General features: G+C 41.2%; 1 pseudogene; it reads left to right on the top strand.

Moving 5' to 3' along the window:
• The window catches only part of LOC122360978, a 130,648-nt pseudogene extending 120,414 nt beyond the window's left edge, over positions 1–10,234 (top strand).
• Positions 10,235–12,773: the final 2,539 nt, after the last annotated feature.

The following is a 12,773-nucleotide window of genomic DNA, read 5'->3' as shown; positions in this document are numbered from 1 at the left end:
GATGCTCGTTTTTACTCATTTTCTTTCTCTGCCCAAGAACAGCACGCATCCACGCTAGTTAGCGCTTTTGAAATTTAATAACAAAGACCTCCTGAGCGATGATAATTCGATACGAATCTCTCTCTTCCTCCTCGCTTCTTGAGGGCCTTCGGCTGAAGCAGCCTTCAGAAAGAAGAGAAAGAGACGCTCATATAACCAAGCTTTTCAAACGGACAAGGCCAGAGAGAGACGTAGCACAATAGCGTTCATTTCCTCTGTGGACACGCGAGGTCTCTCGGAGGGGTGTGAAGTTAACATGTATGGATGGTTGAGGTCTGGGGTGTTTTCACTGCTGCGAGGTGTCCTCGTCTTCTTTCTTGAACGCACACCTGAGCGTGGCTGGGGTCTGGGTAAATCACCGATCAGAAGAAGTCTCGAGTCGCCCGCGAGGTCTGCGAGTTCGGTTGAGGTGAGTGTTTCGCTCCCGAGGCACAACCGCTCCATTCTGCAGAGACGCGAGAGCATCTGAAACCGTTGTGTGCTTTATGCCTTGATGATTTGCACCGTGTCCTCCTTGCCTCCGTCCTCTGGCGGAATAGCACACGTCCTACAGAACGCTTCAAATCCTCGGGCGAACCAGCACTGCTAAACAACTGCGACAACAGCGCTGACGTAAAAGACACAAACACATCAGTCCTCCTGCTGAGCTCGACTGTAGATATATAAATATACCGAGGAACGATGTACAACAAATGATACGCCTACAAGAAATGACTTAAGTCGTGTGTGTTTGCCTGTTTTTGGTCAACGGCCATTCATTCAAAGGTGCAGTCAATTAAATACGCATTTAAAATGAAACTCTGTTCCTCACTAAACTCACTAAAAGGTTCAAATATTTTCAAAGAAATAAGTGATAAGTAGTTTGCGTATTATTTTATAATGCATATTGAAAACTACTAAATCGTCATCAACATAAAAAATGGTGTATCTGTTACTTTAAAGCATTTTTTGTAGTAAATTTGATCAATTATAACAAAGAAAGGGTAATTAAACAACATTTTGAGGTGTAATATTGCTTTCTTATAAAACCTATTCCAGCGATTTTTATTATATAAATGAAAATAAACCGCTAAAATAAATAAATAATCCTTTTTTAAGTATTCCGGACATAATTACAATAAAAATTATAATTTTTTTTTAATTTTATGGAAAAATTAAATATTGTCAAAATAAGTTTTTACAAGAAAGGTCTGTTTCAGTCTTTATACCGACAATATTTGTTTAATTTTCCCATTTCTTTTTTTACTTTTGAATAAATAAATAAAGTGTAATAAAACTAAATCTGATTGATCGATCGACTAACCGATTGAAAATGTGAAACAAAATTGTGAGACCAACGAGATAAAAAATAATGACATTTTGCACATCCGATTTTTTAAACTTTTTACTTTTTCTTCATCGTAGGTTATCGTTCTTGTACGCCGCTGGTTTTCACGCCTGTCCTTTTTATTGTCGCTTGACCGAACAGAGGTTGAGCCCGGAGGGGCTGCTGATGATGGAGATGACGATGAAGCAATTAGCAGCGCTAATCGCACTTAACGTTGAGCGGCGTGAGAGGATTAGCGTGACTGCGTCTCAGCGTCTCATCCTGACGGGTGCCGTGTTTGACAGCCTCACGGGCCGGAGACAGCGAAGGACGGAGAGAGGATGTTTGCTGTTTGTGTAATGGGAGTGACATACAGACCCTGGCAGCCGCGGTAGAGCTGAATGCGAGCGAAGGCAGCGCTGATGGATCTGTCACTGCCCTCCTCTGCCCATCACACTGCCGGCTTGTTTGGCTAGAGAAAGAGGAATTGTTTTGCGGGTGATAAGGTGCACCAGAAGCAGCGTGAACGACTGTGAATGTCAATGCCGCCTGTGTAGCTGGCACGGGTGAAAATTTGGCTTCCTTTCAATTCCGTGAGAATGGCCACTCACCATCGGATCTTCAAATGGAAATTGGATTGGAGCGACGGGAAGATGCCGAAGTGCGATTCAAGCAAGGCATGATGGGATTTTTTCGCTCAAATGGTTAGATGTATTTTGCTGGACTAATTGTCAACGTATTTAAAAAAGCTTACGAATTTTAATTGTGCCGTACATGACATGAACTCTCCACCTACTTTTCTTTTTGTACTGTATAAAAAAATTGCCTGGTATACATTCAGAGTATAGTATATACATATTCGTACATGTATAAGTTCCGTACTACATTTACAGCCGTTTTATGAATTTATTTGAAGTTCTTCTTCGCTTCCTGAATGAAAAGTCAACTGAAAGACATTCTCGCCGCTGTATAAATGGATGCGTTGAGTTACGGGTGTTTTTTGAGATGTGATGGTGTGTGTCTTTCGCTGAGAGAGGGTGACTTTATAGGCTATTAGATATCTCATAAACATTATGGATCTCCATTGCAAGTGAATATCCAGCAGAGGCATAAACACACTGTGAAATGTGAAATCTGTCATGTAAATTCAGCTACGGGACGAATAAATCATTGTGTATTTTATAGCATAGCATGTAATCACAAAACCCTGCGGTGCCATAAACTAGGCTCACTGTTTAAATGATGAAGACTGCGATATGTACAGTATATGCCAGGGTTACTACAGTTAACTGGAACTATAAAGAAAAACGAATTAATAAAATTAAATTATAAAAGCTTTTTAAAAAATTCTATATAGACACGATAGACATAAAAAATAACTCCAACACTTCACTTAAAGCTTTTATATATGCATTATACATCATTAAGCATTATATGTATATAACGAAGGGTATAATGCATTATAATTATTTGTGGTGCGTGCTGTAATACATTAGATCTTGTCATAAAAAATAATAATTGCAAATTTAAAATGCATAGTGAAATGCGATGAACTGCTAATTGTTAAAAAATATTAGCCGTATTTACAATTATTCATGAGGTGCATTAGGAGGTATGCGTTATAACTACTTTTATTATGCATCATACATCAAGGTAAATTCTATACATATAGAGTGGAATTACTAAAACGAAAGAAAAACTCACAAATCTGCTGAAGCTGGTTGCCTTAAAATTTTACGATGGCTCAACATTTTTTTAATATAGGAATCTATAGCTTTCTATATTCTTACTCTATTCTATCCGTTGTCTTTTTATTGACTTATAATGTAAATGCTATGCTATGTAAAGCTAATGGAGACTTGTCGTAGCACCTGCGTATCATTGCTCTTTAGTTGGTTTTGATTGCTTCTATTGTCCTCATTTAAGTAGCTTTGGATAGCGTTAGTGTCTCGATGTGGTTTTTATCGAACATATTGTACATCGCAGCGCAGTGCACTCACTACAAACGTGTGCTCACTTCATAAAACATGATCCATGACGCTGAAGGTTATGGCTGTTTCCTAACAGTAGGAGGCGTTTTATCGATTAGCAGTTCGTTTCGGCGAAAGCTCTGTCTAAACATCGGTTGTGACCCCCTCATCTGTGAGCTTTAATGTGTGTTAATGTGCGCAGGTCTGGACGGTCTGTGTTTAATGCACAGCAGAGGCTAATTGCCTGCTGAGGGTTTATTCGACTCGCTCTCCTTTAAAGCCACAACAGCCTGCAATTATTAAACACTCTAGCGGTCAAAGTACAGCACATCTCGACCGGATACAAACCTCCCGTCTGTGTGCATTAAATGTTTTGGCGTCACGGGCTGCTAGAGAGCGACACCGGCGAAGTCGATCAGGAGCGAATCGTCAGTCGTGCATCTATTCTTCAGTGCGTTGTTGTCGTGTCGAAGGTAACAAGCGCTCTAGCACGGCCTTTTTTTGATGGATCGGTGAAAGGAGCCGGTCCTTTGCGGGACACGGAGTCAGCTAGGGTGAAGAAGCGCAGAGGTCTCCCTTTGTTTAAATATCACAGCCTACTTCTGCCGTTTGCTCGGCTGTAAATGAGCAAAGAAAGGCAGCGCAGGAGGGAGAGATTGCGACAGGGACCGAGGGAGGAACAGCAGCACACGGACACAATCATCATGCATCTTTTTGGGGCAGGTTAGAGACCTCGGTGTAATCTGCATAACATTAGAGGAGACCACACACACACACACACACACACACCTCAGATGAACATTTCATTACTCTTTCGTTGCTCACGTCTCTGTCGGTTTGCATTGTATCCTCGGGAGAAATAAAAAGAGACAAGCGCTTCACAGACGATGTGGGGAGCACAGCTCAGATCATTTGGTTTTGGAGGATTTTGATGAGAAATATTTGACTTCATATTGAAATCTCTTGGCTTTTGGTGTGTTGGCAAATCTGAGCGCAGTTTGTGACATTGCTAAAATCTCTCGTGAAGCACTGAAGAGACGGCGAAAAACCAAACGTTGTAATATATCGTAGTGGCAAAAACAATTAGGAAAAATAAAAATATATATGGCCTATTTTGGTGTTTGGATCATGTTTGGAAGATCCAAACATGGCCCATTATATTTCTAGCAGAATCAGTCGTTTATAGATGTTTTGTTGGTATTTGATGGAATACAGGATGCCATGTGTCTAAACAGGATGTCTAGAAAAAATACAGCAGTATATTTAATTGTACACATGTGGTGCTTTTTATCCCTGTATTCACCAAAACCATTTTGGGTGTCTGCTGCTATCAAGCTAATTTTTAGCTTCATCTGACCATAGAATTTGTCCTATGAATTTTTCTTGAAACCTTGCAAAACCACTTTTAAAAGGTTTTCTGACCCAGACACTCAACTCTTTTCTTTAATTCTCCTTGGAGAGTCTTTGGTCAGCGGTATAGACACATGTCCACTGCTCTAGCTCTTCTCTTAAAGCCCCTTCATTAATTTGTGAAGCTCAATCATCGTTTGCTGCACATCAGAAATATGTTTTTTTTTTCTCATTGTAAGCGATGATTAAAAGAATTTAGGCTTTGTTTTCCCCACTATTTATATTTATAGAAATAAGAAGCCATGGCTGGATAATTTCATGTTCATAATCATCCAGGAGGGCTTCAAATTGTGAATATGAATGGGAATATACTTCAGAGATAATTTTTAGGGGCGCCGATAAGTGTGTCCAACATCTATTTGAGAAAAACATTTTTAATAATAATATTTCCGCCCATTTTAAACTACTGTATTATTATTATAGACACACACCACATGCAGGAATATAAATATCATATAAACCCAGAAAAATGTCTAAAATCCGTTTGCTGTTTCTAAGAAAAGACTGAGATATTGCTGACATGTATTTCTTTCTGAGTGATTGAAGATCTGTGGGGTTCAGACGAGTAATTAGTATATGTTTACAGTTAGGCTGATTATTATAGGCCCTCAGAATTGGATTGATGTGTTCGTTCGGTAAAGTACTTACTTCAGAGTCCTGCAACAGCATTTTAATCTCTCAGTCGATTTTTGTCCTGGATTCTTTAAATAAGGACACGGAGCGAGTGGAACCGAGTTTATCCTACCTAGCAGCTATTTCTCAATGATAATAAATCCCTGATGGAAAGAACAAAATATGCTGAACCATTGTCATAGGAAACCAAAAAAGGACACATTTTGAGATTTCTTGCACAGCTACATCTGAATGGATTCTCATTGCAGTAGCATTTTACATTTACCCACAGTAATAGCAATGTCCTTTCACACCGTCCTGTCTCCATTTTCATGGATGTCTTAAAGGTGCGATGCTGATCAGATGCACAGTGCATTGAATCTGACCTTATAGCCTTTAAACATTCTTCAACACTGGTCATCAAATGGTCATTGATCAAGCTACATGTTTTAATTATGCAATGCATTATAAGGTATAAGTAAGGTAAGGTAAAGTAGTTTAGTAAAGTTTTTTAGTAGTAGTAGTAGTAATATTTTACATTGCTAATTGTGATTAAAGCTTCTTTTAGTTCACAAACCCCAGTGGTGTAATATAATGTGCATTTCAAGATGTTGATATCTTAAGAATTGAATATATTTTCTTTCCCTTGATATTTTTATATCAAGTGTGGTACAAAATAACCCTACTCTATGCGATAAAAAGTCGGGTCATGAAGTAATCCAAAAAATTGTCCAATTAGATGTGTAGTCTTAAGAGATTGCATTTTTATTCGTAATTTGTAATATACAAGACTGTAAATTGTAAGTAATCTACCCAGCATTGATCATCAGTATTTCTATCTCACATGGATGATTAATTCTAACTTTTATTGCATCCTTTTAGCTGAAAAATAGCGGCTTCAGTTCTTGTGTACTCTGTACTCTGAAGTCTTTCAGAGTACAGAGAAGTCTTTCTAAAGTATTCATACGGGTGATTATGTGCATTATGTATGTTTGCTCTTCCTTTGCCGGAGTAGAGCTCCAGCTCAGTAGGGGTTAATTTTTACACACTGTGTCAAATACCCACCCAGCAGCCTGTGTCCTCTCTGAAATATTAATGAATCCTGCTGATATTCAGAGACAGAGAGAGAGAGAGAGAGAGATGGATGCCAGGGTAAAACGTTGACCACGATGACATTTCATCTTGGTCTAATTAGAAGCGCTTGAGATGTTCCCACTGTATTTTAACAACGTTTCGGCACTCAATTTCATTTATGCTTTGCAACGAAATCAATTGATATCCATTTATCCCATGCAAAATAAATCCATTTATTCTCACACTGTCATAATGACACAACACGCCACAGTATCACCTTGTCAGCGTGTTTCTGGAATTAAACTCGACCACGGGCCATCCTAAGGAGGCGTCTGCGCGCATTTGTTCTCCTGCAATCCTGCTTGCGCTGCGTTTGATCGGGAGAAACTGTCCTGGTGCAACGTTTGGAAGTCTTTCCATTTATTTGTGGCTTTTTCGGGGCGAAAAAGTGCATATATGTGCCTCTGAAAAACCAGTGCAAACTAAAGCGAGAGACTGCTTTAGTGCTCTTCTTAGTTAGTTGTCTGGATAATGGCTCTCTCTTGAGGGTTTCCGTGACTCTGTTTTCTGTGTGTAATGGAGAGAGGGGGCTTAAGCTTGCCTGAATGCATCACACTGCCGCTACACCACCTCGCACTCAAGCACTTCTGTGTTTTACTCCTGCCAGTCGGCCCATTCGGGCCCAAAACGAAGCTCAATGTTTCCCCCTACTGCCCGCAAGAAGCAAAACAATCCCCTTGACGCCCAAAGATCCCTCGCTGATAAGCACGGGGGCCTGAACCTCTTGATATTCAGGATGGCGTTGCGAGCAGTGAACAAAAATTGCATTTAGGTGCTTTTACATAAAAGTTATTAAAATGGAATGCTATGCACAAGCAATAAACAAAGAGCCGCGAATCAGATATTAGCATTCGTGCGAAAGCCACGGCATAGAATAATAATTCATATTCCCGCAGCCATTTTTATCGCCACATATGAATTTCCGGGGGGCAGAGGCGGGTGTCAAATATCCTGACTTTCACACAGCAGAGGGCTATTAAAACCAGCCGGATCCGAAGGAGACGTCCTCCAACTCTTTCTTTGGTTTTGGCGTTCTTGCTCATTGCCTTTGGTGTGAAACTATAGCCGCCCCTCCTCTCTTCCTCTCTCTTTTGCTCCCGTTGCAGATCCTGCATATGTTATAGAAGGCAGAGGCAGCAGTTTTATATAACCCAGCATTAACACATCCACACTGTGCGATAATATCTAGTAATCTTGCGTTCAACATCAGCTTTGGTGAAATTAAATAAGCAGTTTCTCAGCTGCGATGCACTAGAAACATCATCTTTATCCAAGCATTAAAAGTCCCTGCATGCTTTAAAGATAGAGTTCATCCATAAAGAAAATTGAAATTGTATAGTCATTTACCTACCTTCATGATATTACAAACCCACATGACTTTACTTTTTCACAAAAAGGTGATATGTAGCAGGAGGTCTGAGGTGATGTTTTTTTTTCATACAATGGGAGTGGATGGGGAACAGGGGCTGTCAAGCTCAATAAGGGAGAAAAAAAGCTCCATAAAAGTTGTTCACAGGATTTGTGCACTGTATTCCAAGTCTTCTGAAGCCATAGCTTTGTGTGAGGAATTTAATAGAACCTGGATATTAGTCTTCATTGAGAATCTTGCCTTACAGCCATGGTCACCATTCACTTCTATTGTGTGGAAAAAAGAAGCTCTGGCATTTTACTTTAAATTAGTTTTCTGTTCAATGGAAGAAAGAGAGTCATGCAATTTTTATGAATATAGAAGCTTTTTTTCTCTTATCTATCTATCTATCTATTATCTATCTATCTATTATCTATCTATAATAAAAATAATATTCATAAGATAAACTTTATCTATATATATAAAGTTTTTGAATGGATATGTGTGTGCATGTGTATACATTTTAGTTTTTTGACAAGTATTTTTTTTCTTTTTCATACATCCATACGTGAGGAAAAATTTAATTTTGCAGGAAACTGTCTCTTTAAAAAATAGTCCAGCTAGAGGAACAGTTTCATGCATAATATTCCAGTCTGCAACCAGGGATGTGGGAAACGTAGCCACCATGTTGTTAGAAAATGTTAATGTGCTAATTTGATTAGGGAAATGTGCATAGGATGAATGCGAGTCCAGCTGGGCATTTGCAAATTTTTTGATACACGCTACTAGGTATAACCTCACCACCGACTGCGATGTCTGCTCAGCTTTACCTTTCACTGATTGTGTCTTAATGTGTCCGACAATCTCTGCATGTTTAATAAAACACTCTCTTGAGCATGCATATGAGAGCGTGGGATACTTAGCGTGTGTGTGTGTTTGGGGAGGTTAAAGTGTGTCGAAAGACACTCGCAGACAGAGGGAAGAGACTCAGCATGAGAGCTAACCCGTTTTCCTCTGTGCTCTGATTCCTGTAGGAGCGCACCCATGGAGCAACTGCTGCTGTGCCTGGCTCTGTTCTCCATGCCGTCCTCCGCCATGCTGTGCCCCAAACGCTGCACCTGCCAGAACCTGCTGCCCTCGTACACCGTGCTGTGCGCCAAAACCGGCCTGCTCTTCGTGCCGCCGAACATCGACCGGCAGACCGCCGAGCTGCGACTGATGGACAACTTCATCACCACCCTACGCCACCAGGACTTCGCTAACATGAGCAGCCTCATACACCTCACGCTCTCACGCAACACCATCAGCCAGATCCGACCGTACGCCTTCGCCGACCTGCAGGATCTACACGCGCTGCACCTGGACGCCAACCGCCTCACGGTGCTGGACGACACGCACCTGCAGGGGCTGGTCAATCTGCGCCACCTCATCCTCGCCAACAACCAGCTTCACAGCATCTCCGACGGAGCCTTCCAAGATTTCCTCGAAACCCTCGAGGACCTTGACCTTTCTTACAACAACCTGGTGGACTTGCCGTGGGACACCATAGCCATGCTAGCCAGCGTCAACACCCTCAGTTTGGACCACAATCTCATCGAGTTCGTCCCCGAAGGGATATTTTCAAATCTTCATAAACTGGCTAGACTTGATATGACATCCAACAAGCTGAAGAAGATCCCCCCAGATCCTCTATTCCTACGAATCCCAGTGTACGCCAAAATGAAAGGGTCACCGCTTACCGCGTTGGTGCTCAGCTTCGGCGGGAACCCGTTGCATTGCAATTGCGAGCTGGTGTGGTTGCGCCGCCTGACGCGGGAGGACGACCTGGAGACGTGCGCGTCCCCGCGAGACTTGGCCGGCAAGTACTTCTGGACGATTCGCGAGGAAGAGTTCGTCTGCGAGCCGCCTATGATCACCAGGCACACTTCCAAGATGTTCGTCATGGAGGGTCAAGAGGTTAGTTTGAGATGCCGCTCTGTGGGTGACCCCGAGCCGACCGTCCCACTGGGTCAGTCCGGACGGGAAGCTCATCGAAACACCTCACGCACTGTGTGCTACGAGAACGGATCTTTGGATATCTTAACGGCTACGGTTAAAGACTCTGGCGTGTTCACTTGCATAGCCTCAAACGCAGCCGGCGAGGCTACTGCTCCTGTGGAATTAGTCGTTAACCCTTCGCCGCATTACGACCCCAAGTTGGAGCCGGAGCCGGGAACCTCAGACATGCCGACTTCTATAAAGTCCAACAGCAGTGGCAGTGGCGGCCATGCTCGAGGTGATCAGCGGGTCAGTGTCTCGGAAATAACCTCCAGCTCTGCAATGATCCGCTGGCCTCCGCAAAGCCACATCCCCGGAGTTCGCATGTACCAGATCCAGTACAACAGCTCCACCGACGACATCCTCATATACAGGTGAGTTTGAGATTTATCTCCAGATAAACACAGGTTGATGTTCATGTTGCTTTCACACTATGCACTGTTTAAAAGCAGCTTTATGGAAAATGCATGTTTTAAGGTTGCTGTATGTTATGGTATCTCTTTAGAACAGGGGACGCTATTTGTAGCTAGCCAGTGTTTCAGATAAATTCATTGGTTTCATTGGTAACTAAGTTTATTTGTTTATTTATTTTATTATTTTGATGGTTTTAGCTTTCTATAAGATCCCTGGTTTGCACAGATTTTATTCTTGATTTGACTGTAGACTGTAATCACATTTGTTATTGATACTAGAAATCCATAAGGACATGAGCGGCATGTCAGAGCGCGTCAGTGCTAAATTGCTTTTATTTTAATCAATGAAGCTGTCTACACCGGAGGTTGACAGACGCCCCACTGGTATTTTTGATGAGCTTCTCCAGACATTTTATAATCCCCTTTCAATGACAATAAAATGGTTTTTACCAATATTAATGTGATTATTATTATTATTTTTAATCATAACCAGCTTATGGTTTTCTGCTCTCTGATCTACTAATTCAAATCAACTTTTGCTTCTAATTCATTCCCAGTTGCAGTAAAACCGTCGTTATAGTAATGATAATTATTGTATAATTAAAAGCTAAAAATAGTTATTCGCCCATTTTACTTTGTCTGAAGTCGAGCATGGAGCTCACATCTGAATATGTGTTTGCTTTTGAGCAAACACGTGTTGTGAAATCATTACAGTGCGACACGAAGTTTAATTATATCATTTAGAAGATGCTTATAGCGCTATTTAGTAGCAAAATACAGACTTCTTGAGGGTTGAAATCACCATGAAGTTCATCTGTGCAAAATCACAAACGCCCGATCAGTTGATTCCAAATCTTTGAACGCTTTGTAGTAGAAATCTCTGCAAGGTCTTCTTTCCTAATGCATTATTTGAGAGCGCACTGCGGATGGTCTATCCCCACAAATGGGTTTTGAATCTGGGTAATTCTGCATTAGATAAACAAATTGATTCTGTCTTTGTTCAAAGGCAAAGGCTGGCATCTGAGACTGGGGGTGTTAATGGCTTATGGCGGAATCCTATTCAGATAGGGGATGAAACATTGCAATTCCTCTGATGAATACAAATGGACCTCGATGATTGCCAGCCAACAAAGACACAATAATATCATGAATGCGCTATACGAAACACAAGCATGCGTTTTGTTTATTTTTTTTTTCCTTTTTCTGTGCTAATGAAAGGATCCTTCCCAAAAGGACCGGCTGTTTTAGGGTGCATGTCAGAAAAGCTCTTGAAGGATTTTCATTAGCGCACGGACAGATTGGCTTCCACGGTTTCGGCCTGATGCAATTCAAACCGAATTTCGCAAAGAGCGAGAGGCGAGCCGACACATTGACACCCTTCAATAAATCACAGAGCTCGAGGTGCAACGAGGAAGACAATAATAACAGAATAACAATAGAAGCTGCGTGTCGAGTGCTTGCCCTCGTTTCAGATGCTCCTGACAGATTACAACCGAGGCGTATTTGCATTGATGTTGAAACACGTCTCGAATTCAAAACCCCGTCTTTTGCTTTGTGAAATATTGAGAGGACAAGCAAATCTTCGCGCGGGTGCCCTATATACCGTCAGTCGACGCCCCTTGCGAAGAAACGACTACATTAATGTTCCTTTTTAGCATTCAGACGTGGCCCCACCGCCCATGATTTCTCATTGAAGGGATCTGTAAGGATGTAATTAACTCTGCAATAATCCCTCTGGATAGATTAAGAGAGAAGAAAAGATACATACAGAAAGCAATTTGCTATTAATTATGGAAAAGGCAAGGGGAGTTCTCTAGTTTATAGAGCTGCAGAGTAATCTAAAGTCTTTCAGAATCAATTAAGAATGCATGCGTCAGACTCCCGCTTGAGTTGGAGATGGTGGCTGAGAAACTGAGACCAGGGCAAGGATATAGAGTGTAAACTTTGAGTCGAAAAGACAGGTTAAATTTGAAGTGATGTCTGGGTGAAAGAGCGCTGGAGGCACAGTGTGCCTGGTGCCAAATGAAGACCTGAATGAAGTGCTAGGTGTGATGTCAGACGGGGTACATTTATATCAGCATGTGTTCTCTTGGCAGGCGCTCTCTTAAAGAGATAGTTCGCCCAAAAGCGAAAATTGGCTGTTAATTTTTTCACCCTCGGGCACGTGCGAAATGTAGATGATTTTTTTTCTTCAATAGACTGGTAAAGACGTTTTTGGCAACGCTTTCTATAAAGCTTGCATTGTAAAGGTACTCGTAAGGCATTATAATCAATGCATAATGCATTATAAAAGCCTTATATTTACGTATTTGTGATTATAACTTACAAGAGTTTGATTATTAATAACACAATGAACACCATATTTAATTTACTTTACAATATCAAATCTTGACATTGACATCTTGAGTTATTTATCAACAGCTGTCTAAAGGGTACCATCAAAATAACCTAACTGATGTTAAAAAAATAAACAGTTAAAAGGAAATGCATTATATTACATTATA

The sequence above is a fragment of the Puntigrus tetrazona genome, chromosome 16 (genome assembly GCF_018831695.1).
Source record: "Puntigrus tetrazona isolate hp1 chromosome 16, ASM1883169v1, whole genome shotgun sequence".
NCBI lineage: Eukaryota > Metazoa > Chordata > Actinopteri > Cypriniformes > Cyprinidae > Puntigrus > Puntigrus tetrazona.
Note: the sequence above shows the minus strand (reverse complement) of the source record. Positions and strands in the feature narration are given on the sequence as shown.